Raw genomic sequence first — 22647 nt, forward strand, 5'->3', positions numbered from 1 at the left:
GGCTTTTCTGTCCAACTAACATTTCTAAAAAGGTTAGTTTCTCTTTGCCAGTTTTTAAAAAACTTTGATGTCTTTGGAATCTTTTTGTGCCCACGGTTCCCCTACACACTTTCCCAAAGAGTTGAACCGTGGAAGCCCCTGGAAGCTGGAGTTTGAGCCTCAGCTTCCTACCCTCAGTATTAGCCTGTCCACTTGTCCCTGGTATGGTTTAACATGCTTCTCTGTCCTCTGTGTTTCCTGCAAATACAGAGCATTTATTTATTTTTATAATAATATTTAAATAAGTAATATTAATTATTATTCCTGCAAATACAGGGCAGGGGGTTGAAATCTTGCTGAGACTCAGGTGTGATCCCCTGGCATGGCCGCAATGGTGGTCCACTGAGAAGCACATGGCGACTGGTTGTCTCTTTGTGACTTAAAGTAGAGGTTGATGCTAACTTCCTAGGTTTATTAATTCACTGAGGGCCATATTCTAACTTGTTACTTCTTAATTTACTTGCTACAAGAATTCTGTAAAACGATGCATCTCTCCCTCTGTTGTTTCTTTAACCAGGGGTGCATTTTTAAATGCCTGCTTCATTCCCCATGTTTACATGTTAACAGTTAATGAACGTTTTCTTTCACTGCTCAAAGCTAACTTGGTTTATTTGTCTTGAACTTTACGTATATGCACGTGTTCACACATGCATTTGACATGTTTTATGGCTTCCAAACCACCTGCAGATTGGCGTGTCTCATGTCTGGCTTAGTCTCTTCCACTGGCCCTTGAATCCTTTTGAGATGACCCAGCATTCTCGATGGCCTCCTCACTATCTGATATGACTCGGTTTTAGGATCACCTTCGACCTCTCACACTACAGACCTGGAATCTGGAATCATATTTCCCAATCAACACAATACCCTGGTTTTCTGTATGTGCGCTTGAAATCATTGTACAGTTGCTCAAAACCGAATCTGTCGAGTACGACAAACGTGTCACACTGTAAATACCTATTTTTAAAGACCAAATAACTCCTCCAGGAGTGGTGGTGCTCACCTTTAATCTAAGCACTTGGGAGGCAGAGATAAGTGGAGCTCTAAGTTTGAGGCCAGCCTGGTCTACAAAGTGAGTTCCAGGACAGCCAGGGCTACACAGAGAAACCTGGTCTTGAAAAACCCAAAAATAAATAAATAAATAAATAAATAAATAAATAAATAAAATAGTTCATTCTGATATTCCAATTCAAATTAAAAAACTACTAGGTTTTCACAAACGGCTCAGAATAACAATGCTATCATTTCTGCAATCAAGTGGATGGGTAGATGTCACACTCTTTCCGCTTGCTGTCTGTATTTACCTTTATTTTTCCAAAGTAGTATTTTCCTATATCTACATTGTCTGAGTATACAGCCAGTGTACACAAAACATGCTCCCTATCATCCTTCACTTAATCTTAATTCTACAAGTGGTCATATATTAAATATTCCCTCTTAGCCTTGGAGTTGCTATATCTGGTTATTTTGACTTTGTGTTTCTGACATGTCCACAGGAAGACTCATGGGAACTCAACTCCCTGAATCTTACATATTGGTAAGTGTCATTGTCCTTTGTGTCTGGCAGATTTTCTGCATATAAAACTCTCAGCTTTTGTTTTCTTAAGACCCTGGAAATTGTTACTCCACTTATCTCAAACATTCTGAAGCACCTGAAACTAAGCTAATTAATTTTCTTTCCCTGGCTCCGAGGTTCAGTCTTCACAAGCCCGCCTAAAAGTTCCCAGCCATGTGAGCATGTCTTGGTTCATCATTCTAAGTCAATATCCTATTCTGTGTTCTTCCTAAACACAGGTGTCCCGTTGCTCACTGAATTTTGATGCCGACAACTGAATTCAATAAGCATGTGCTCTACCACGGAGCACATCCCCAGCTCCTAAATATGTCATTTTTCGTTTTAAAATTTTATGGGGTGGGGTGTTTCCCCCGGCATGTTCTGTGCTCCATGTGTGTGCCTGGTGCCTTTGGAGGCCAGAAGAGAGAGTCGGTTACCATGGGACTGGAGCTATAGAGTTGTGAGCTGCCACATAGGTGCTGGGAATGAAACCAATGTCCTCTGGAAGAACAGCCACTGAGCCATCTCTCTGCCCCACCCCCCACCTTTTTTTTGATTCAGTATGAAGGTTCTTGGATATTTTTAAAGAAATGCCCTGAACCCAGGTATAAAAGTTCATACCTATAATCTCAGCATGCTTGAGGCTAAAGCAGGAATACTGCAGCAGCCTGGGCTACATAGTGAATTTCAGGCTAGAGTGAGAGACCCTTGGCTCAAAACAAGTACGCGTGAAGCATGGGGGTGGGGGGGGAGTGGCAAAGAATGTTTATACTGCGCACTTTCTGTGGTTTTATACTTTCGGGACTCCCATAGTTATATGTTAGATTTATTCCTCTCACCAGTAGTTGCTAATTTCTTTTACATCTTTTAAAACAGAGTTTTTAAACTTATTTGTTGTTTATGTGTATGTGTGAGTGGCTGCGTGGGGCTATGCCACATGTGTGCAGAGGACAGTAGAGCGTGGGAGAGCCCCTGGAGCTGAAGTTACAGCCAGATGTGAGCTGCCTGATGTGGCTGCTGGGAAGGGAACTCGGGTCCTCTGGAAGAGCAGCCAGTGCTCTGAACCTCGGAGTTACCTTTCCAGCCCTCTTTTGAATCTCTATTTTCATTTTTTAAATTTTCCTTTTCTTTTACCTTTGTGTACCTAATGTGTGAGTTGTGTTTATTTGCTCTTGTGTTCCTTTTCAGTTTTATTTCTGAACTAAAAATTTCCTTTAATTCTTGAGTTCTTTCCCAAGGTCTATCCCATCCTTTGTAAGTTTTCAGATTGTGTTTATATTCGCCTTTCATGTGTGTATAACTTTCCTAATGCTTTTCACTTCTGTTTTGAAATGGTAGGTTATGGTTTTGATCTTGTGTGAGGACTTAACCTTATTTAGCTCCCTATTCTCTCTTTATGAATAAGCTTTTATGCAACTTGACCCTGATCCTTTTCTGCTATTTATTTCTATGTAAAACTCGTCTTGACCCTTTAGCAGAAGACATGCTTTAGTTGAAAGGTGTGGCTCTGAAGTCAGAAAAGCTGACTTCACAGGGTCCTGCCCTGTAGTGTGTGTGGTGTTTGCAGGCCTGAGGTTTCCCGGCTCTGTTCTTTGCCCTGGCTTCTCTTCCTTCATCTCTGCTGCCACAATCCACTTCGGATTTAGTTCTGCTTCCCTAATGGGGAGTGCTGGCCTCTCAGTTTCAAGAGTCCTTAGGGACTAGAGACCGCTTCACCCCTCCGTTATCACTGTGGGCTCCATGCTCTCACCCACCAGAAAAACATCAAAATCCCTCCACATCCAGCTGCTGTTACCATGTTGGTCCATGTTCCCCAGCAACTGTCTTGGCCACTTGGGGCTTTCCTGTTCCTCTTCCACTAGATCCATCCTTCTTCCATGTGGCTTCTTCCTGTACAGCTCTGTGCCTCTCCCTTCTGCTAATGTTTTGAAGTCTATGCTAATGTTATAAAATATATATGTATATACAGATGATTTATTTTTATCATTTATTTGTGTACATCTCTCTCTCTCTCTCTCTGTGTGTATGTACATGTGCATGGGTGCCTGTGGAGGCCAGAAGGTATCAGATCTCCCTGAGCTGGAGTCAAAGGTGGCTGTGATCCCTTCTCCCCAGTGTGGGTGCTGGGAACTGAACAAGGATCCTCTGCAAGAGCAGCAAGTGTTCTCAAACACTAAACCATCTCTCCAGTCCCACGATCTGTTGTAAGACGATTGCTAAACAGTCTTATTAATAAAAAAAACCCGGAGCCAGATACTGGGGTGAAAGCTGAAAGATCAGAGGGCAAGCCAGCCACGTCTTACCTCTAGGAACTCCTCAGCCCAAGAGAGCGCTACTTCTTGTATACTCACGCCTATATACCTTTCTGTGCCCTGCCATCTTACTTCCTCTCTCCACCCAGCTACATCACTTCCTCTTTCTGCCTGTCCAGACCTCCAGACCTCTATGGGATTAAAGGCATGTGCTACCACACCTGGCTCTGTTCCCAGAGTGGCCTTAAACTCACAGAGATCCGGATGGATCTCTACCTTCCCAATGCTGGGATTAAAAGTGTGTGCTACCACTGCCTGCCGTCTATGTTTAATATAGTGGCTGGCTTTTTCCTCTGATCCCCAGGTAAGCTTTGTTGGGGTATACAAATAAAATATCACCACATCTATATTTTTATCATAAATCTTACCAAGAGTTTTGGTCTTTCTTATCTAATTACTGTTTGTGTCAAGGCAAATTTCAAGTAATGCTCCTTCTCTGCTCTCTTTCCAGAACCTTCTTTGACTTTAAGAAGTTGATAGATGTTGCTGAATTTCTTGGAGGATGATATTTGGAGGATGATATTGCTATGAAGAGAAATCATGACCAAAGCAAATGATCAAAAAGAGCATTTAATTGGGGGCTTGCTTACAGTTCAGAGATTCAGAGAGTCAATCCATTATCATCACAGCAAGGAACATGGCTACATGCAGGCAGGAATGGTGCTGGAGAGGTAGAGACTGGGCCTGGCATGGGCTTTGAAACCTCATAGCCCACCCTCAGTGACACACCTCTTCTAACAAGGCTACACCTCCTAATCCTTCCTAAATAGTCCTTCAACTGGAAACCAAACATTCAAGTATAGGAGCCTATAGGGGCCATTCTCAACTTAAACAATATGCTCTATGTGGGCATTTTATTTAAATTAATAGAGACTTTCTGTTTCTAAACAGCAAAGGGGAATTGCTGAGCATTCCTGGAAGAAGTTGTATAGCCTATGCATTCTCCTTCTGAAGCAAAGTCTGGGAACAGGTACCAAAGAGCTTGGTAAATGAGGGTGTGGACTTTGGCAAACTCTTATAGGCTGCCCTGAGCCAATGCAGCTGGAGGACAGGAAAACATGCTGACTTTTGGAGACCCAGGCAGGAGACAGATGCATATGAATCTTTCCATTATCCATATTTGAAGCAGAAAATGCAGATTGCTGTAGGCCAAGTTTGAATCCAAACATGCTGGAGAAGTTTATTTGGGCATTTCTCAAACCACAGGTCACATGTCTGTGTTTCTTCAGATTCCTTAAGAAACCAAGTCATCTGAAAAGGACAGCTGTTTTTATTACCCCTCTATTTCAACAAGCTTCTTGTTAACGGTAAGGAACTTTTGACATTTTCAGACTTTATATTTACTTTATCTGTATACCATATGAATATACCCAAGGCCTCTGAAACTAGCAATTGACTCAGAATCATCTTGTAGAAAAAAACAAAACAGTCTATATTTGACTTTTTCTTCCAAATTGGGGTGTGGATCAAGTCTGCTTGTTGGCTAATTACATGTTTTAGAACATTAGATTCAACAGGCTTTGTACGTTTGTGTCAACATTTGTTTTTGTGAATTTCACGTTTACTCCCAACTCACTGAACGCGGTGCATGGCCTGATCACGTTGGGGAGGGAATCCCACCTCCCTCTCCACACATCCCACTTGGCGCTGTACCTGTCACTTGGAGCCTTCAGACAAAAACTCAGAAGAAACTCTTTCTTTTAGTACTTCTAGGCTGATGATGAACCTCCAGACTAGATTAAGATTATGTGGAACTGATCAATTCAGTGTAAGATCAAAGGCCCTGCTGAGCACAATTTTCTTTCTTCGTTTAAAGTTTTTCTTAATGAAAATGTTGTATTTTACAAAGACCCATTAAAGAATAATAGAAATAGCTATTTCTAGAAGTCAATAACAACTAAATCTATAGCACTGTTAAATCGATATGAATTTTATAGACTACTCACCCACAGACCATCGAGATCATTAATAGTCCCCAAAGATTATTACCTCCTAAAAACCATACACTCTGTTCCATTCCTTCTAAGTCCACCATGTGGTTTCCATCCATTCATTAAAAAATCCATAAAATTATCCAAGCTTCCACCTATCAGGAATCTACATAAAGTATGACCCAGAAGATGGTGGGATATTTCTCATGGGGTTATCAGAGTAAAGACCACTGGGTATTTACTATGTACTTCCTATTCACAAGTACCATGGTAAGTCATATACAATACTGTGAGGTCTAGTTTCAGAGGAATTAGTCCCTAAATGCAAATCTTTCAACTGGCTTTTATGACATATGAAATGTCAAAAGCTGTATATTTAAGTTCTTCACTTGAAGACACCTGTAATTGCTAGAATTTATTTAGCTTAAGAGGCCTGTCTATTCCTCCATTAGTTAGTTACACTTTAGCTGGGGGGAGGGGACGTTTCCCCTGTCCTGCATTTAGACAGACCCAGTGTGGGGGAGGGATGGGAGGGAGCTTTAGCAGGCTATAACAAAGACTGGGATCCAGCGAAGTGGTTGAACTGTTAAGGAGATGACTTGAGGGGTGGGGAGAGTTCATTGCTTACTTGTTTGCATGGTTGGGTTTGCTAGTTTTTGTTTCCGGGTGAGCAAGTGGATCGCATACAGAAAACCAAACTCAGAGAAGAGAAGGGAGCAGTGGACAGAGCTTCTCGAAGGAATGTGCCAGCCGGATGTTTGTTCTGCATTCATGGTTTGATTTTGAGATAAGAAGCATCACATGGTACGGGAATATCTGGATAAAAATGCACAGTGATGATATAAGGTTGTGTGAGATACTGAAGTCTAGAAATTTATGTCAACATTAACATGAAGACACTTAGAATCATGGCAGTCCACATCTTACATGCTTATCACCTACGTTCCTAGCAACAAAACATCACTGAAATTGTAAAAATCTAGAAGTGGTCTGGAAAAGCCTCATGATGACTTGAGGCTTTGACTCAGGTCAAAATGACCTGAGAATGAAGTGTTTACTGTAGGGGAGAGCATTATGGAAGGAAGATGGACCAGGAGCCCAGTTACATTCTTTGAAAATGTGCCATCAGGAATGGCTTACCAGATTCTCCAACGGGAAAACTGAAGGAAAGAGCCCTTGAACTTCGAAAGAAGTAATTTTAGAACATACAAAGACCTTCTACTTTACTCTTAAGTTATAAATACATGCTGCAGAGTTATAAATACACCATACCCACAAGCATCAGAGGCAAACAAAATAAATGCTGCAGGGATAAAGCTCTCACAATGAGCTCTTAGGGAAATCAGAGCTGGTTAGCATGTGTCTATGCTTTGTGAAGCTGATGTGCTTTGTGAAGTGATGTACTCATCGCTTTCTTCCTTCCGCCAGACATTTCCTTGTCTATCAGAGTAGTCTTCTAAATGAACAAACCATTGAGGATCTCATACAGTGAGACCCAAGCACAGCACTTGATGGGAGGTAGGCATTGGGGCGTTGTTTTGTGGAATCCCTTTTCATGCTTTAGAGAAAGACCATCTTCTAAATACTGATGTTGATCTAACCTCCTAATACTTAAATCTGGATGAGTAAGGTATTTGAGGAATGCAAACAATTGTCATTAATAAATAAACACATGAGATACATTGCTATCAGCAATGTGATGTTATTGTATGGGATATGAGACTGGGTTGAAACTTCCAGGTTCTACTGTGGCTTGTGCTACTGTGCAGGGAGTGGTTCTTTTGGGGGGGGGGGGGGTTGGGGGGAGTAGGGAGATGTAGGCAAACCGACACAGACAAACAAGGCTGGACCGACAGCTGTCTTAGGCTGGTAAGGTATTGCTTCAAACTCTTGAGGCATGTATTTATTATTTATTTAAAGTTATCTTAGTCAGTACAGGGAATGAGAATAGGCTCGGTGTGTTCTCTGTTGGTTTGAACAAACTGGGTCTATTTCTGCTGAGCCGAACAAAGTCTCTGCAGTTAACCACATACTTAGCCTTCTTTGGAAGCAGGTGATTGACATGTTCTTGCTCCTTGAGAAGCTCATTGGGCACCTCAGACTGCTGTGGCCACCCGGAGCAACCACCTGAGAGGTACCTAGCATGCTTACCTGCCTCCATCTTATTAGCTTTCGTCTCCAGGTTGACTTCCTATATAGTATACAGAGTCAGTGCCTACTGGTTTTACAGAATGATAGCATAGTACCCCGCTTCATTTAACTCTTCAGGTAAAACAAAAAGAACAGGGAGAAAAACTAGTCTGTAATTTTGAGATCATTTTTTTTACTTAAGTTATCTGCTGTGTCCATGGATGCTCAGTCACTGGACTGGTGCTTCATGAGGGTACAGAGGGTATTTCTGTAACCACGTCATCTAGCCCAGTGAGGGCAGGTAGTGCTTATAAAAAGACCGACTAGAAGATTTAGAGACTATAATGCTAGTCCACTCTCTCATTATGTTCTTAGCGTTGTCCTTGAAGGTACTTTATGGCCGTTCTATGTAATCTCAGACTCTTCAAGCTCACAGTCAAGTCAGGCTTAGGAAAGGAGGAAGGAGCACTGGGGGGGAGCTACCCACATCATGGCAGCCGACAACACAGGAAGTTCAGCTGTTCAAGCCCAACAATTTGAACTACTCTTTCTAACGGCACAGTCTACATTGGATTAAGTTGGGCCCTGTAGAATAGCCTATGTTCAGCTGTCCTGGGTCCCTGGGGAGGCTACCTGTAGTGGCAACTGCAGGGTTGACAGTGTGGCTTGGGAGAAATAATGTGGAGATGAGTTCTGGAGCTGTAAATTCAAGTTTCAGCGCCATGGACTTTTGAAGGGGCCATTTACCTTCCATGTGTTTCACTCACTGCTTCAAAATGTTAAGCTCTGATCAGATGCAAGATTATAGGGGACTTTAAGATGCACGAAACACTTCTTTATGTCTTCTTCAGGCTCATACTTTCCTTGGGAAGATAAAGTTCACCTGCAAAACACTGATCTGCAAGGCAGAACCCGAGGAAGTCACAGTTACTCTTTTAGATATATAAACCGTATCCTGAGCTAGATAAATGACTTCCTGCTGCACTAGTCAGGAAGGCACTATCGAAGCCAGTTGAGCTCAGGATTAAAGGATGATTAAATTTCCTTACGCCGCCGAGAACTGGGGGAGGGCGCTTCAACCAAGCACTGGGGCAGGAGCGAAGAAGGTGCAGAGCTGGAGATGACAGCGCTATTTTGGTGTGCTTAGACAGATGGCTTGTGTGGGTGGCCTGTGAGAGATAAGGCGAGTGGCCTGCTTCATCCGTGTCACGGAGTGGAGACTTTAAATTTTAGCTTCGGCACTGGAGGAATAGAATAATGAAGATACCTCAAAGGAACCCTACGATGGAAATCAGGAACCTAGGCCTCCGCTTTGTCTTCATTCCGCTGGACTCTCTTGGTCATTCACTAGGAAGCCACATTGTTCCCAGCTGTCTCGTGGAGGGAATTGACTGTCCCTACATGGTCCTAAGTCACAAGGACACGGCGAACAACAAGAAGGAAAGGCAAAGGAAAAATGTCTGTGCTCTTCCCTAGCCCGAAGCAGCTATGGAGTAGTTAAGCTGTGTACACTTGGTAGCCGCAGACAGGAGCATCTTTCTCTAGTGCTTCTTGCTCAGTAATGTATGCTTCTTCAGAACTGGCCAGAGAAGCTAGGGGAAAGTGCAAATTGTGATCCTCTGGGTTCACCGTGCATCTGCTGGTCTCGGAGATGGAGGCATGCAAGCGAAGTGTGTAATATCAAATGGAAGAAGGCTCATCGTGGCATCCTAAGGAAAGCCAAGGTTTGAAGCCTCCTGGAAGTAGGAGATTAGGTGGGATCTGAACCCCAGGGACATTCTCAGAGAGCAAAAGCTTTCTGGTGTGCCTGCAGTTCCTCAGCTGGCCGGCCCCTCTGCTCCAGGGAGGGTGCAGGACAGGAAGAAACACTTCTTGCCTTGCCAGTAACTTACCTGGAGCCAAGCTGCTTTGGCATCCAGTCTCCAGGCAGGATGGGTGTGCCTCTACCACAGCTTCCTGGATGAATGAAGCTTGCTCTTTTCAACTCATTTCCTCTGCTCTTGGATTCCAGTGAGGCTTCGACCAGAACAAGCCCTGTGTTTCCCAGACAAGAGTTGGTTTAGCAATTTCTGCTAAACTTGCCTACTCAGGTCAAGTTAGATGCCTGTTGAGACATCTCAAGTTCGGGTCCCAGAGGCTGTGGTTTCTTTTAGTGTTTAGGCTCTGTGGGTAGGATCAGGCTACCAGGTGGGCAGATCCATCAACATGGCACTATCCCCCAAACCACAGGGATGAGCATCAGCCTTCTGGGGAGTTTTCCTTGACACTTTTCGTCCAAGTCACGATGTCTGTCAGCTCAGTGACGAAATGAGTCTGTTACCTCTAGCACAGTGAGTTGTCCCGGAAAAGGCGGGCTAAACCCCTGGGACACAGAGACATTAGGACCCCCACCTTCTGACCTAAGTGTGGGCTCAGGCATTTTCTTTCTAAGCAAATACTTGACTTTCCATCTAAGGTAGAGCTTGTGGGAAGATTCGGGAAAATGTAGATGGTGGGTATGGAATTTGGAACTGGGCAGAGATGTATTTTTGAGATTGTCGATGCCTACAGCCTCTGCTCACTAGGCAAGGTGATTTGGTGATGACCTCGGGGGTTTGTTTGGTAATGATCTCAGGGGTCTGGGGATCTTGAACTCCTTCATCCAGCCCTGACCAGGTGCAGTGGAGACACAGAGGGTGGGGAGTAAGAGAAAGGAAAATTTAAAGCAAGAGAGCCTTTGTCTGAGTCCCTTGGAAAAAACTCAGGTGACAAAAGGGACATCAGCCCAGGAAAATTAGTTTCTATATCAGTCTCCTGCTCTGCACAACAATACGAAGATGCCTTCCTTTAAATCTAGAGGGGGAAGAATACCTGCTACGTCTTGGCGTGCTTACCACAGCGTTATTTCAGAAGGACTGGTGGGTGCTGGGGATGTGTTTCTGCTGCCACAAGTGGATGAGTCTCAGAAAAGTCCTGTTTGTGGTCTGTGAGAGTCTGCCAATGCTCTGTCACAGTAGAGGAAGACAGAGGTTAGACCTTATCTCTGACTGCAAGTGGACAGGAACAGAGTTCAGTGTTGAACTTGAACTTGATTGGTATTTCACATCACAGCTGCACTGGACGGATCAGGGTTGATGACAGCAGAGAATTGAAGGAGCCATTTGGAAGCCCAGGAAAGCCTTTGCCGAAACAGGTGAGGCTCTGAGCCTCAAGGTTATAGATTTGCGTGTTGAGGCATCCAGGAAGCCTGGGGTAATCATTGGTCTCTTAAGTAGTAAGAATACCCATGCTTTCTTGTGACTTCTGCACACATAGATTAAGGAGTTAGGAATGTGGGTATATGCTGCCTAGGCGTTTGTCGCTACATGTTCAAATGTGTTTGTTATGAGCTATTCTGTATCGTGATATGTGTACAGTACACATTTATGCACTAAATATTATTCAGTATCAGCCAGCCAAGTGGTAGTGACAGGACCTTGGGCAGAACGGGCCTGGGCTTCACCGTCGAGACTCCCACCACAGCTGGGGGACGCACAGTGCAGAAGTCACTGCGTTTCCAAGTGGCTCGTTCATCTGCTCCTTCTCTTTGTTTCTGTCTCATGCTTATTTTCTATAACCTAGTCAGCAGGCCTTCACCAGGGGAGAAGATCTTCCACATCTGCCTTATGTGTTTACACAAGACAAAACAAAGCTAAACTGAACAGGAAAATACATTGCAGAGTCCTGCCATTGCCCGGGAGTCTCTGTAATTGACAGCACCATTGCTGGAGGATAGAGCTGGGAGGTTTGGGGGATGGTGACTAACTGTCTACTAGAGAGGTTTGAGGGATGCTGACTAGCTGTCTACTAGAGAGGCTTGGGGGATGGTGACTAGCTGTCTACTAGAGAGGTTTGAGGGATGCTGACTAGCTGTCTACTAGAGAGGTTTGGGGGATGGTGACTAGCTGTCTACTAGAGAGGTTTGGGGCCCCTTCTCTGAGCCTCACCATAGCATATAGCCCCAAATTATTTGGGTGAATCTATTTGGGTGCAACTGCTTGGCCTGAAATTGTCCCGCAAGCGCTTAAACACACACACACACACACACACACACACACACACACACACACACCATCACCATCACCACCACCACCAACAACAACAACAACAATGAAATATCAAAAACAAACAAACAAACAAAAAACAACCCCCCCCCAAAAAAAACCCTGAATTTGCTACATGTAGCAGAGAAGAGTTAGTGTTTTTAATAGCTTGAAAAATGATATCCAGATGCTCAGTACAAAGGAGGAGGCCCTTCCCTCTAGTTCTGAGCTGGCCACAACGATCCTTAGCCTGGCCCCTCCCATCTGGACAGCTGCCCTGAGCCCTCTGGGAGGCTACCTTGGGAGACCGCCCGGGAGCTCCAACTGGCCCCAAATCCAAAGAAGGCAGGCAAACCATCTGGAATGCATTGTCCAGATCAGCTCTGCATTGCCCAGGCACCCTGACAGCTTCTTGGGTCCATGTGAGGCTTGGATTTAATCCATCAAGTGCTCTCCAGACAGAGGCTTCCAGACATCCCTTTGACTCCTTTCAAAATCTGGATTCCAACAGAGGTGCAATTAGACCTGCTAGTCACTTCCAAGTTTGGCTTTCTCAGGGGAAGGACCAAGGTGTGCTCCGAGAGACACTTTCCAGCAGCTCTTGGCCTGGTAACAAATGAAGGGAGGGAGCAGCTTGGCAGGAGGCCTCTCTCGGGGTCCTTTGCATTCCCACTGCAATATGCCAGCCATCCATCCAGCCCTGACAACTGACACTTATTTGGCAAGGAGAAAGAAAATAATCCCATTCCACGACACTTTGGGGAGCCTTTTAGAAGTGGCAGCCTGTCTTTCCCCACTCTCTCTACACCATGAAAAGTCTACTTGGGAGAAATGATGGGGTGAAATCTGGGAGGAGGGGACGGGGTCGGGAAGGCATTTGGAATGGTCCTTAAATACAACTTAAATAAAAAGGATTGAGGGTTTATTTTTTTCCTCTTTAAAATTGTAAATCCCTGAAAACGATAGGCTGATTACAGTTTTTCTTCTAGGACAGTACACACCTTGCTGGTATGCGAACAGTATCGAATGGCTCATTTATAAAGCCCCCACCTTCTCCCTTTCCCCATGATTCTGCTCCTTATTCATTTCTTCGTTGATAAGAAAAATGCTTATTTTCCCCTAAATCTCTCATCAGGGAGCAGATTCCAAGGTAATTGGTCCCAAGTTGAAGAGAATCTACTGTGTCTCAGATCAGACCAGTTCCCTCAAATAGCCAGAGTGACAGTCTAGGTAGATTTTCTTTGTATCCACTCCCAAATAACCACACAGAGACTTAATGTTAATTATAAATGATCAGCAGGTAGCTTAGGCTTGTTTCTAGCTAGCTCTTATAACTTAAATTAGCCCATTTCTGTTATTCTGTGTGCTGCCTGGGGCTCATTTACCTCATCTGCGAACTTCCTGTGTTCTTTCTTTGGGTCTGGCTCGCGACTCCTGAGACTCCACCCTTCTTCTCCCTCGCGTTCTCTCCACCCCCCAAAACCCACCTCGTCACTGGCTGTTTCACTCTTTATTAAACCAGTCACAGTGACACAGTCACACAGTGTAAAGGAACATTCCACATGGCGGTGAATCTCAGACTTCTCAGCATCATCTCAAAGCTGCTTTCGAAGCTTCCGGTATGCCTCGCAAGCAGGGATAAGTTCCATGTCCTGGCCTGCATCATGCTCCTTTGGGTGCTCCCTTCCTGTGTCTCCCAGCACCACCGTTAAGTACTGCTGACTCTTCTGATGTCCAGCACCCGGCAGCACATGCCCGGCTAGAGCTGAGACGTCATGTTGTGAGCTGTGCACAGGTCTCAGCAGATGTGAGCTGGAGCAGGTCACACTTTCGGTGTATATCGTCCTCCTCTCCCACATCCATGTCACCACAACAGCTGCACAGGGATATCAATATTTGGAGCAAGGGGAAGCCAAGTTGTCTCACAGCAGACAAACTGAACAGGCAGGGGAAGTCCTCTGACCACTCTATGGAAGGAATCTCTTCTTCAATACTTTCCCTCCTCTGTGCCACTCAGGCTACTCTAAACTTCCCCAGGACCCTCGCTTGGATTTTCTCCATCACCTCCAGTCATCAACCAGTTCTTTCTTTAAAGTTTTACTTATCATTATTCGTGTGTGTGTGTGTGTGTGTGTGTGTGTGTGTGTGTGTGTGTAAATAAGTGCAGGTGTACATGTGTCAGAGTGTGTGTGTGTGTGTAAGTCAGGGGGTGGGTGCAACTTTCTGGAGTTAATTCTCCCTTCCACTGTAGTATTGAACTCAGATCATCAGGCTTGAGTGGCAAGAGCTTTTGTCTGCTGAGTCATATTGCCAGCCCAGCCAGTTCTTAATACAGAATGATTTAGCTGACTCCGTCTTGTTCTGGATCACCGTCTTCCAAATCAAGGGAGCCGTGCAAGGCATTGCTGTTGACAGATCTCGTTTATTCCTTCTCCCCACTGAGGAGAACCACCTGAAGCACTGGCCTCTAGAGGAAGCCACTGTGCCGGATCTCCCGGGCAAAAAGAAGTAGAGGATGTGGTGTTGGTGTGATGGGGCTGGGACTTGCTCCACTGTAGAAACCAGTCCTGGAAGTGACAGTGACAGGCAGGCAGGCAGCGTAAGGCCACACTCACCTTGGATTCCATGCCAGGCTGAGTCTGAGCTTTCCAGTTTGGTTGGCAGAGCACAGCCCAAGGGAATTAAGAGGCAGTTAGGGCCTCAGGAATCCACTAGGTAGACAGATGTCATGTAGAAGTTTGCTTGCCAGATGCAGGACATAGCCATCAGGTTTGAGGGTAGGTAAATGTTCCAACCCAGGCATGAGACCAAGAGAAAAGTTCACTATCGCCAGCCACTCCCCCCAGCCCACCCCCTCTAGCCAACCCTCACCCTCACCCACCCCAGCCCCACCCCCATGGATGACCATTCAAAGTAGAATTCCAGCTTTAAGAAAGGTAGGGCAATAAAGTGAAATGTCAGACACGAAGGCCAAAGCTTTCAGTAAACATGGGGGCTGTAGAAAGAGTTACAGCGCAGGACCAGTGGGTATTACTCAGTAGTCAACGCAGCCCTCAGATCTCAGATCTCCAGTTCCCCAACGAGGACAGCAGGGCAGCAAAGCAGATGCAAGGCTCGGCTCTTAGGAGTGGACACTCAGCCAAGGCAACGCTCTTGGACTCTTAGCCCCATTGGCTAGCGGATGGAGGACCAGATGGGGCTATTTATGTACTCAGCCAGCAGAGCGGGCTATGTTGGGAAGGCAGAGGAAGAGGAGCCAGCATATGAGATGGTCATCTTCAGTCATAAAGGGTAACATTTATGATTAAAATAGCACCTTGCTATTTTAATTCTGGTCTCGTGCCAGCCTGAAGTTGTAGAAGAGATCCCACAACATGAGTCCAGGTATCTCTGGGCTGGGCTGGCTGAAGCCAGTTACCAGTTTGGGACCCCTAGACATGTCTTTTCATTCACTTTTGGGGTTCATTTTCCTCATTTGTAGAAATTGGGAAGTTAAGCTAAACTAAAGGTTTTCAAAGTGTCCTTCTGAAACGGACAATATCAATGTCACCCGGTGACTTATGAGAAATGCAAGTTCTTAGGCCCTGCCTTAGTTCCAACAGATCAGAAACACTGAGAGTGAACCCCAGAAACCTGTGATTTCACAAGCCTCCAGGTGGTTCGGAGCCCAGCAAAGTCTGAGACACCATAGCCTAAATAATTCTAAATCTGCATGCCCAGATGCCTCTGCATCTGCCAGAAGAGCTGAAAGGCGCCCACCCCTGCCCTCGCACACACAGACACCCCCGGAACAGGTCTCAGTACACAGCCTTTCTCTTTAGTCTGTTGCTAAGCCAAGGCTGCCTCTGCAGGGGATGGATTAATGCTCCAGCCAGCCAGTTAGAGAGGATACAACGTTCTTGTCTCCTTTACCTCCTGCCCAATTAGCCGGGGGTAACTTAGGAAGATTTACTCTCTTCCACAAGCAAGGTCACCAACCTGAGGTTGTCATAGAAGCCAGCTTCCACCCCGGCTCTCCCGAGGCTGCAGCAGCGGATTGGCTAGTAGGCAGATGGCTCTGCCTGGTAGCAGGGATTTAATAGGCAAGGCGATGCAGGGAGGAGGACCAAAGGGGAGGAATAGCTCTGCTAAGCCTGTTGCCTTCTGCTTAAAAAAAATTTATAGGTCTATTTATAACCTGTCTTGTTCCACAAAGGATTTCAGGCGGCTGCCTTCCTTGTTGGAAAATCCTTGATGCCAATACTTGGCATCTGATACCAAGGACTTCCTGGCTCAGAGGGGGCGGGGGGCAAGTCTTTGTTTATTCGGCCTCAACAGAGCACACAATGGGTACCCTAGGCTTTGTGTTTTAGGATATCCATCTTCCTGCACCTCCTTTCTTCCTGCCCGTCTCCACGGAGGATACAGTCAGCGTCTTGTCTGCCCATGTTTTCAATGGGCATATCAGTCATAACCTGATAACTCCTGGTTTGCATCTTTTCCATTTGGGTTAAATAAGTAAGATCCACTAGGAAAAAGTCCCAAAGCCCAGTTTGAGATTTGATTCTCAGAGCTCTGTAAACAAAGGGAATCCCCCAACTTTGCTCAGCTGTCTCTTCCTCAAAGGAAAATGCCAACTGCTCAGTTATTGATTGGACTCATACTTGGAGTTACTTTGGATTTTGAGGGTTCCTTAAATTAGGTATACACACAACATGCTTAGGAGAGAGCTCAGTTCACAGTAAATGCTCAATAATCGTTACCTTAACTAAAGAGAATAAACCCCAGTGACATGGACTGCTCCTGGGACCTCTTGGGGAGTGATGTGCTGGAGCTATTGATTCAACTAGGTTTGTCCCTTCCCAGGGATAATTGCTCCCTATGAGTCTGAACTTCAAACTCTGGCTTTGGTTTTTCTTTTCACTGATCTCCTTATCCCCGAGCTGAATCCAACAATTGAGTTATTTGAGTTTTTCTCTTTCGGAGCGAGTGGTTCTGCCCCTTGACAAATCTCCCCATCGGAGGCTCGCACGCAAGGCCTGCTGCCTGTGTGATGATGGATGCATCATCACTGACAAGTGGAGACGGCCACACGCATGGACACTGGCTGAGTGTCTCTGTAAAGGGCTGCCGTATTCTGGTGCCAGAGGCCCTGGGCCCCAGACTTCAGACATGCCTGGCCTCTGACACACACCCTGCCCCTCGCCGACCCCTGCCTGGTCTCACCGTCATTGCTTTGTCTGTAGGTGCTCATCCCTGCCCTTGCTGTTGACACATGATGTTCTTTTTTGGAATCTGACTAACCAGGACAAAAATGAACAGGGAAGAGCCAAGAGCAAAGGATAGACACGATGCTTCTGGAGAGGAAAAGAGGCTCAGCCTGCTAAGTATCAAGACTCGCTATTAGTAGCAATTGTGTGGCTTTTCTTTTTGTCCAGCTAGTGGACAAAGACTTTAAAAGACAGTGCTAAACAAACACTCTTTTGTAACCCAGGATTTATTGTTCTGTGTGCGTTTGGGTACATACAAGAAGGAATATGATGATGAAAAGAACTGCATGAAGCAATAGAAATGACAGCTTTGTTATTAGTGCAGGGATAGACTAGCACACAATAGAACAGATGAGAGAATGCAGAACAGACCACACCTGTACACCGGATGCTGGAGGTGGTTATAGGGGACAGTGGCTATCTTGAGTGGTCCTGGAAAGCTAGTTTCCTTGAACATGGAAAAAATAAAATGGAGCTCTACCATATACAAAGAATAAAGAGTATGAGTGAAAATGTAGTTTTTTAAGACTACATTTATTTGTTTGTTTATTGTCAGGTGGCATGTGGTGTGGCATGCGTGTGGAGTGAGAGGACAACCTGAGGGAGCTAGTGGGTCCCAGGGCTTGAACTCAGGTCATCAGGCTTGGTGACAGGCACCTTTGCTTGTTGAACCCCCTCACTGCCCATGAGAAGCACTTGTTAAGTATACTTAAGTATACCCTATAAAATATAAGTTCGGTTACAATATCCATTCTTTTTTTTTTTTTTTTTTGGTTTTTCGAGACAGGGTTCCCCTGTGTAGCTTTGTGCCTGTCCTGGATCTCGCTCTGTAGACCAGGCTGACCTTGAACTCACAGAGATCCATCTGCAGTATCCATTCTTAATGAGTGAGGTAGTATCCACAAGGCATACACCCACAAAAGAAACCCCAGAAAACAAACAAACAAACAAACAAAAATGGTCTGAAAGTGATAAAAATAGTATTATTTGCTGTGGGATGGTCTGTATGTCAAATTGCTCTGATTGGTCAATGAATAAAACACTGATTGGCCAGTGGCCAGGCAGGAAGTAGGTGGCCAGGCAAAGAGTGCAGAGGAAGTAGGTGGGACAAGGAGAGAGGAGAATTCTGGGAAGTGGAAGGCTGAGGCAGAGAGACACTGCCAGCCGCCGCCATGGCAAGAAGCATGTGAAGACACCGGTAAGCCACCAGCCAGTGGCAAGGTATAGATTTATGGAAATGGATTAATTTAAGATATAAGAACGGTTAGCAAGAAGCCTGCCACGGCCATACAGTTTGTAAGCAATATAAGTCTCTGTGTTTACTTGGTTGGGTCTGAGCGACTGTGGGACTGGTGGGTGACAAAGAATTGTCCTGACTGTGGGCAAGGCAAGAAAACTCTAGCAACAATTATTCTCATATATAAAGCACACACGTAAGAATGGTACAAAAACATTTACTCACAGGATTAAAATGTCAGTGAAATGATTAGAAAACAAAAGTCTGAAAAACTTCAGAAGGTTGGAGGGAATGAGTGTGTAGTATGCTTGAGGCCATTCCTTGCCATGTGTCTTAGTCACTGATCTATTGCTGTGAAGAGACACCATGACCTCGGCCGCTCTTATAGAAGAACCCATTTAGCTGGGGGCTTGCTTAAGTGTCAGAAGGTCAGTCCATCATCATCATAGCAGGCAGCATGGCAGCACACGTGGTACTGGAGCAGTAGCTGAGAGCTACATCCTGACCCACAGGCAGAGAGACTGGGCCTGGCATGGGTTCTTGGAACCTCAGCACCCACCCCCAGTGACGCACTTCCTCCAACAAGGCCACACCTCCTAACCCTTCTAATCCTTTCCAACAGGTCCAGTCCCTGGTGACTAAGCATTCAAATATATGAGTCTATGAGGGCCATTGTTATTCAAACCACCACAAACATGATAAAGGGCAAAGGAGACATCACACATTTCAACACTGTAGTTACCGCGGAGGGTAGGAAGGGTGAGAACTGAGACAAAGGAGATACCCATGGAGCTTCAGTTAGCATCACTGGAAACATTCTGTCCCTTCACCTGGGTGGGATGGATTCAAAGGTTTTTATTTTCTTCAGCAATATGTATGGTAAATGTCTACTTGTACAGATGTAATCCATTTCATATATATATTTCTTTGAAACTTGGCAAGGTAGTAACTAGAAAAGTGAGGTGAAAATGAAGAGCACTTACTGGCCTGGAGACCAACAGCTGGGGAGGACGGCTGACGAGCCATGTCCTCTGCCTCACCTTGGGCTAAGCTTTGCTACACTGGCTGTGCTTTTTCACATCTGCTCCTCATCTGAACACCAAGGAAATAATGTCCTGCTCCCAAACTTGTTCTGATTAAATAAAGTTATAGTCTGTGGAGTCACGTGTTCCACCAACCAACACCCAGCAAATATTGTCTTCTCTATCTTGCCACTTAATTCTGTGCCTTATGGTTTATGCCTTATACAAGTTCTGACCTCTGTGATGTCCCTGACTTCGACCTCAGCTGACTGGGTGCTGCATAAAGACTTGGGCCTGTGTTATTTCATTTGTCGGCCTGCCTGGCTGAAGTCAAGAGCCCCCAGAATGCTCAGCTCACAGTGTCCCCACACTTCCTTACAAACTAGATGTTAATAAAAAGAGAAATCAAGTTACTATCGTGGGCTCCCTCATCAAATACAATTGGGACTTCACTGGTCCCACTTTGTCCAAGATCCCTAGAGGATGCCAAAGACCAGAGATGGTGCTGAGACCTGTAAATAATGCTTTTTCCAATATGTAATGTCTATGATGAAGCTTAATCTGTAAATTAGATACAATAAGCTATTAATAGAAATGAATAGAATGAAAATAACACAATTATATTATAATACAAGTTATCAATTATTTGCTTCTGGAATTTGTCCTTTAGCGTTTTCAGATTACAGCTGACGGTTGGGAACTAAAGTGAAGGAAGCTGAGCCATAGAATAAGAGAGCTATGGTGATTGTAAAAGTCATTTAGAATAGTGATCACTGCTAAAGGACACCCCCCCCCATCTTAAAAAGTAAAATAGAAAATGAAAATGAACACACCTGCCTTCAGAACTGCAAGCTGTGGTGATGCATGCCATAATCCCAGAAAGTTGAGGCAGGAGCATTAAGAGTTTAAGACCAGCTTAGGCTGCACAGTACATCCCTGTTTTTAACTAATAACTTCAATAAGTAGGTAGCCTGAGACAGACAGACACGCACGTCCTTGTCAGCGTTTGAGTGAGCGCCTCGTCGTCTTTCTCGCATTGTTTCTGTGCGATGGAGCAGGAACACGGTCATTCTAGAAGGCCAAGGTTGAAGAGCTCATGACAGACGTGTCACCAGACCGACTTTGTCTTTCTGAGCACGATGCCAGGCTGCACAGTGCTCTGTCCATGTAGCTGAACTGCACAGCGCTGCTCGGCTGGCTGCCGGAGGAGGCTTGGGATGGGGCCAGAGAGGCTAAGCGGTGAGATGCGGGGTACCAGAGAAAACTTGACCCTACGCTGTAACAGTGTCTCTAGGCCTGGCTTTGGGCCTGTCCTCTTTGGGTGTGCAGGGTGGGGGTCCCGCAGTAAGGGAGGGGATCTCCGAAGGTGAGGACAGCAGGTTTTTAGCTCCCCCCCTTTAACCAGCTTCCTGGATTCTCCCTCGCCTGGTCTGTGTTCTGAGGTCAGAATCTAGTTCACGGCTATTTAAAAATCTTAACTTGGCCCCTGAAATGCTGGTCGGTCGGTGCTCTTGGAATTAGAGTTTGTGAGTGTGATCTTCTAGGGCTGGTGGAAGCTTTTCAGATCCCTAGGAGATTGTGTGTGTGTGTGTGTGTGTGTGTGTGTGTGTGTGTGTGTGTGTAATAAGTATGCACATGTGATTGCATGTGTTCAGAGATCTTGGACTTTCCAAGCCAGGCAAGCACAAATTGTACAGGAATCGATGTAAGGCCATGTTCCCCCAGCTTATGGTCCCTCTAATTTGAAGGCACTCACATGTCACTGAGATTGTTTTATTTTCCACAAATATTGCATTTGCCTCACACAGATCTCCTAGCATGCAGGGGAGGCCATGCAAGTCCAGCCTGCTTGTCATGGCAGGGCCTGGGGACAGCTCATAGTAAGCATGGGATCTTACTGGAGTGCTGGCAGCCCTGCTGGGGGAGTATACAGGCTACATGGAGTGCAGACATGCCATCTTCTGCCCACCCACAGCCTGGCTTAGGAGAGCTGCTAACCAGCACCAGGAAAAGTGCCCTGCCATTTACTGCTCATGGTGTAACTTGGGTTCTGAAGACATTGGGACTGGGCAGGAGGAGGGGTTTGCTTTGCTTGCTTGCTTGTTTTTGTTTTGTTTTGTTTTTTAACAGAACAGGGACACATGGGAAGCCTTTTCCTCTAGCCTGGCACAGAATTGATAGAACTCCCTAGAATACTTTCCTGATTTTCGAGATGTTCAAATTATAGCCCAGAGAAGCTCCTGACTTCCCCCAAGTCATTTTGATCATTGCACGGGCTGCTACTTGTAGATCCCCCCACCTTTTTAAGAACTGAAATATTAAAAGTTTCTCATTAATTTTTATACTAAATGAATATTAGCATCTTGCATCTCTGTAGTCTAGAGACTTTGTGCAAGTTAGTTAATCTCTGTTTTTAAATCCATAAAGGAGGGTAAATAACACCTTCCAGGGTGATTGTGAGGGTGAGTAAGCTAATGTGTGACACAAAAAACAAAAGAAAACAACAACAATAATAATAACAACAACAACAAAAACCCCACTTGGTCCTTACTTCCCCCTTCCTGCCCCCTTCCCCCCTGGTTTTTTGAGACAGGGTTTCTCTGTGTAACTAGCTGTCCTTTGTAGACCAGGCTGGCCTTGAACTCACAGAGATCCGATTGCCTCTGCCTCCCGAGTCCTGAGATTAAAGGCGTGTGCCATCATGCCCCCATGCCCCACTCCTTCTTGCCTTTTAAAGACCACAACAAACCAAAGAAAATTCCCATTCCATTGACAAGCTGAGTGCAGATTCACATTGCAGAGCAGTGTAACTACATCTGTCCTAGGCAGTTCAGGTAAACCAAGGGCATTGCCCAAGGTGCCGTGGGCAGGGCAGGACCCTAGAATGGGCACAAGATTGGGAAGGGGTGTGAACTGACTGAAAAGTCTCCAAAGGGAATTAAAGATTTTCTTCCCAGCTTAAAAAAAAACAGTGCTGAGGGGCTGGAGAGGTTAAGAGCATTGATTGACTGCTCTTCCAGAGGTCCTGAGTTCAATTCCCAACACCACATGGTGGCTCACAACCATCTGTAATGAGACCTGATGCCCTCTTCTGGCATGAAAGTATACATGCAG

The 22647-nt window shown here is 45.3% G+C and overlaps 2 long non-coding RNA genes and 1 other non-coding gene across 3 annotated transcripts; all 3 read left to right on the forward strand.

Moving 5' to 3' along the window:
* Positions 1–1224: 1224 nt before the first annotated feature.
* Positions 1225–4452, forward strand: LOC114709154. Its single transcript, XR_003736890.2, has 2 exons — positions 1225–1573; positions 4355–4452. It is a non-coding gene; the product is annotated as an uncharacterized LOC114709154 (long non-coding RNA).
* Positions 4453–4695: 243 nt separating this feature from the next.
* On the forward strand, positions 4696–17972 carry LOC114709160. The gene is made up of 3 exons (XR_003736891.2): positions 4696–4888; positions 5133–5210; positions 17251–17972. It is a non-coding gene; the product is annotated as an uncharacterized LOC114709160 (long non-coding RNA).
* LOC114709727 lies at positions 17413–17544 on the forward strand. Its single transcript, XR_003736969.1, has one exon. It is a non-coding gene; the product is annotated as a small nucleolar RNA SNORA40 (small nucleolar RNA).
* Positions 17973–22647: the final 4675 nt, after the last annotated feature.

The sequence above is a fragment of the Peromyscus leucopus genome, chromosome 22, assembly GCF_004664715.2.
Source record: "Peromyscus leucopus breed LL Stock chromosome 22, UCI_PerLeu_2.1, whole genome shotgun sequence".
Taxonomy (NCBI): Eukaryota; Metazoa; Chordata; class Mammalia; order Rodentia; family Cricetidae; genus Peromyscus; species Peromyscus leucopus.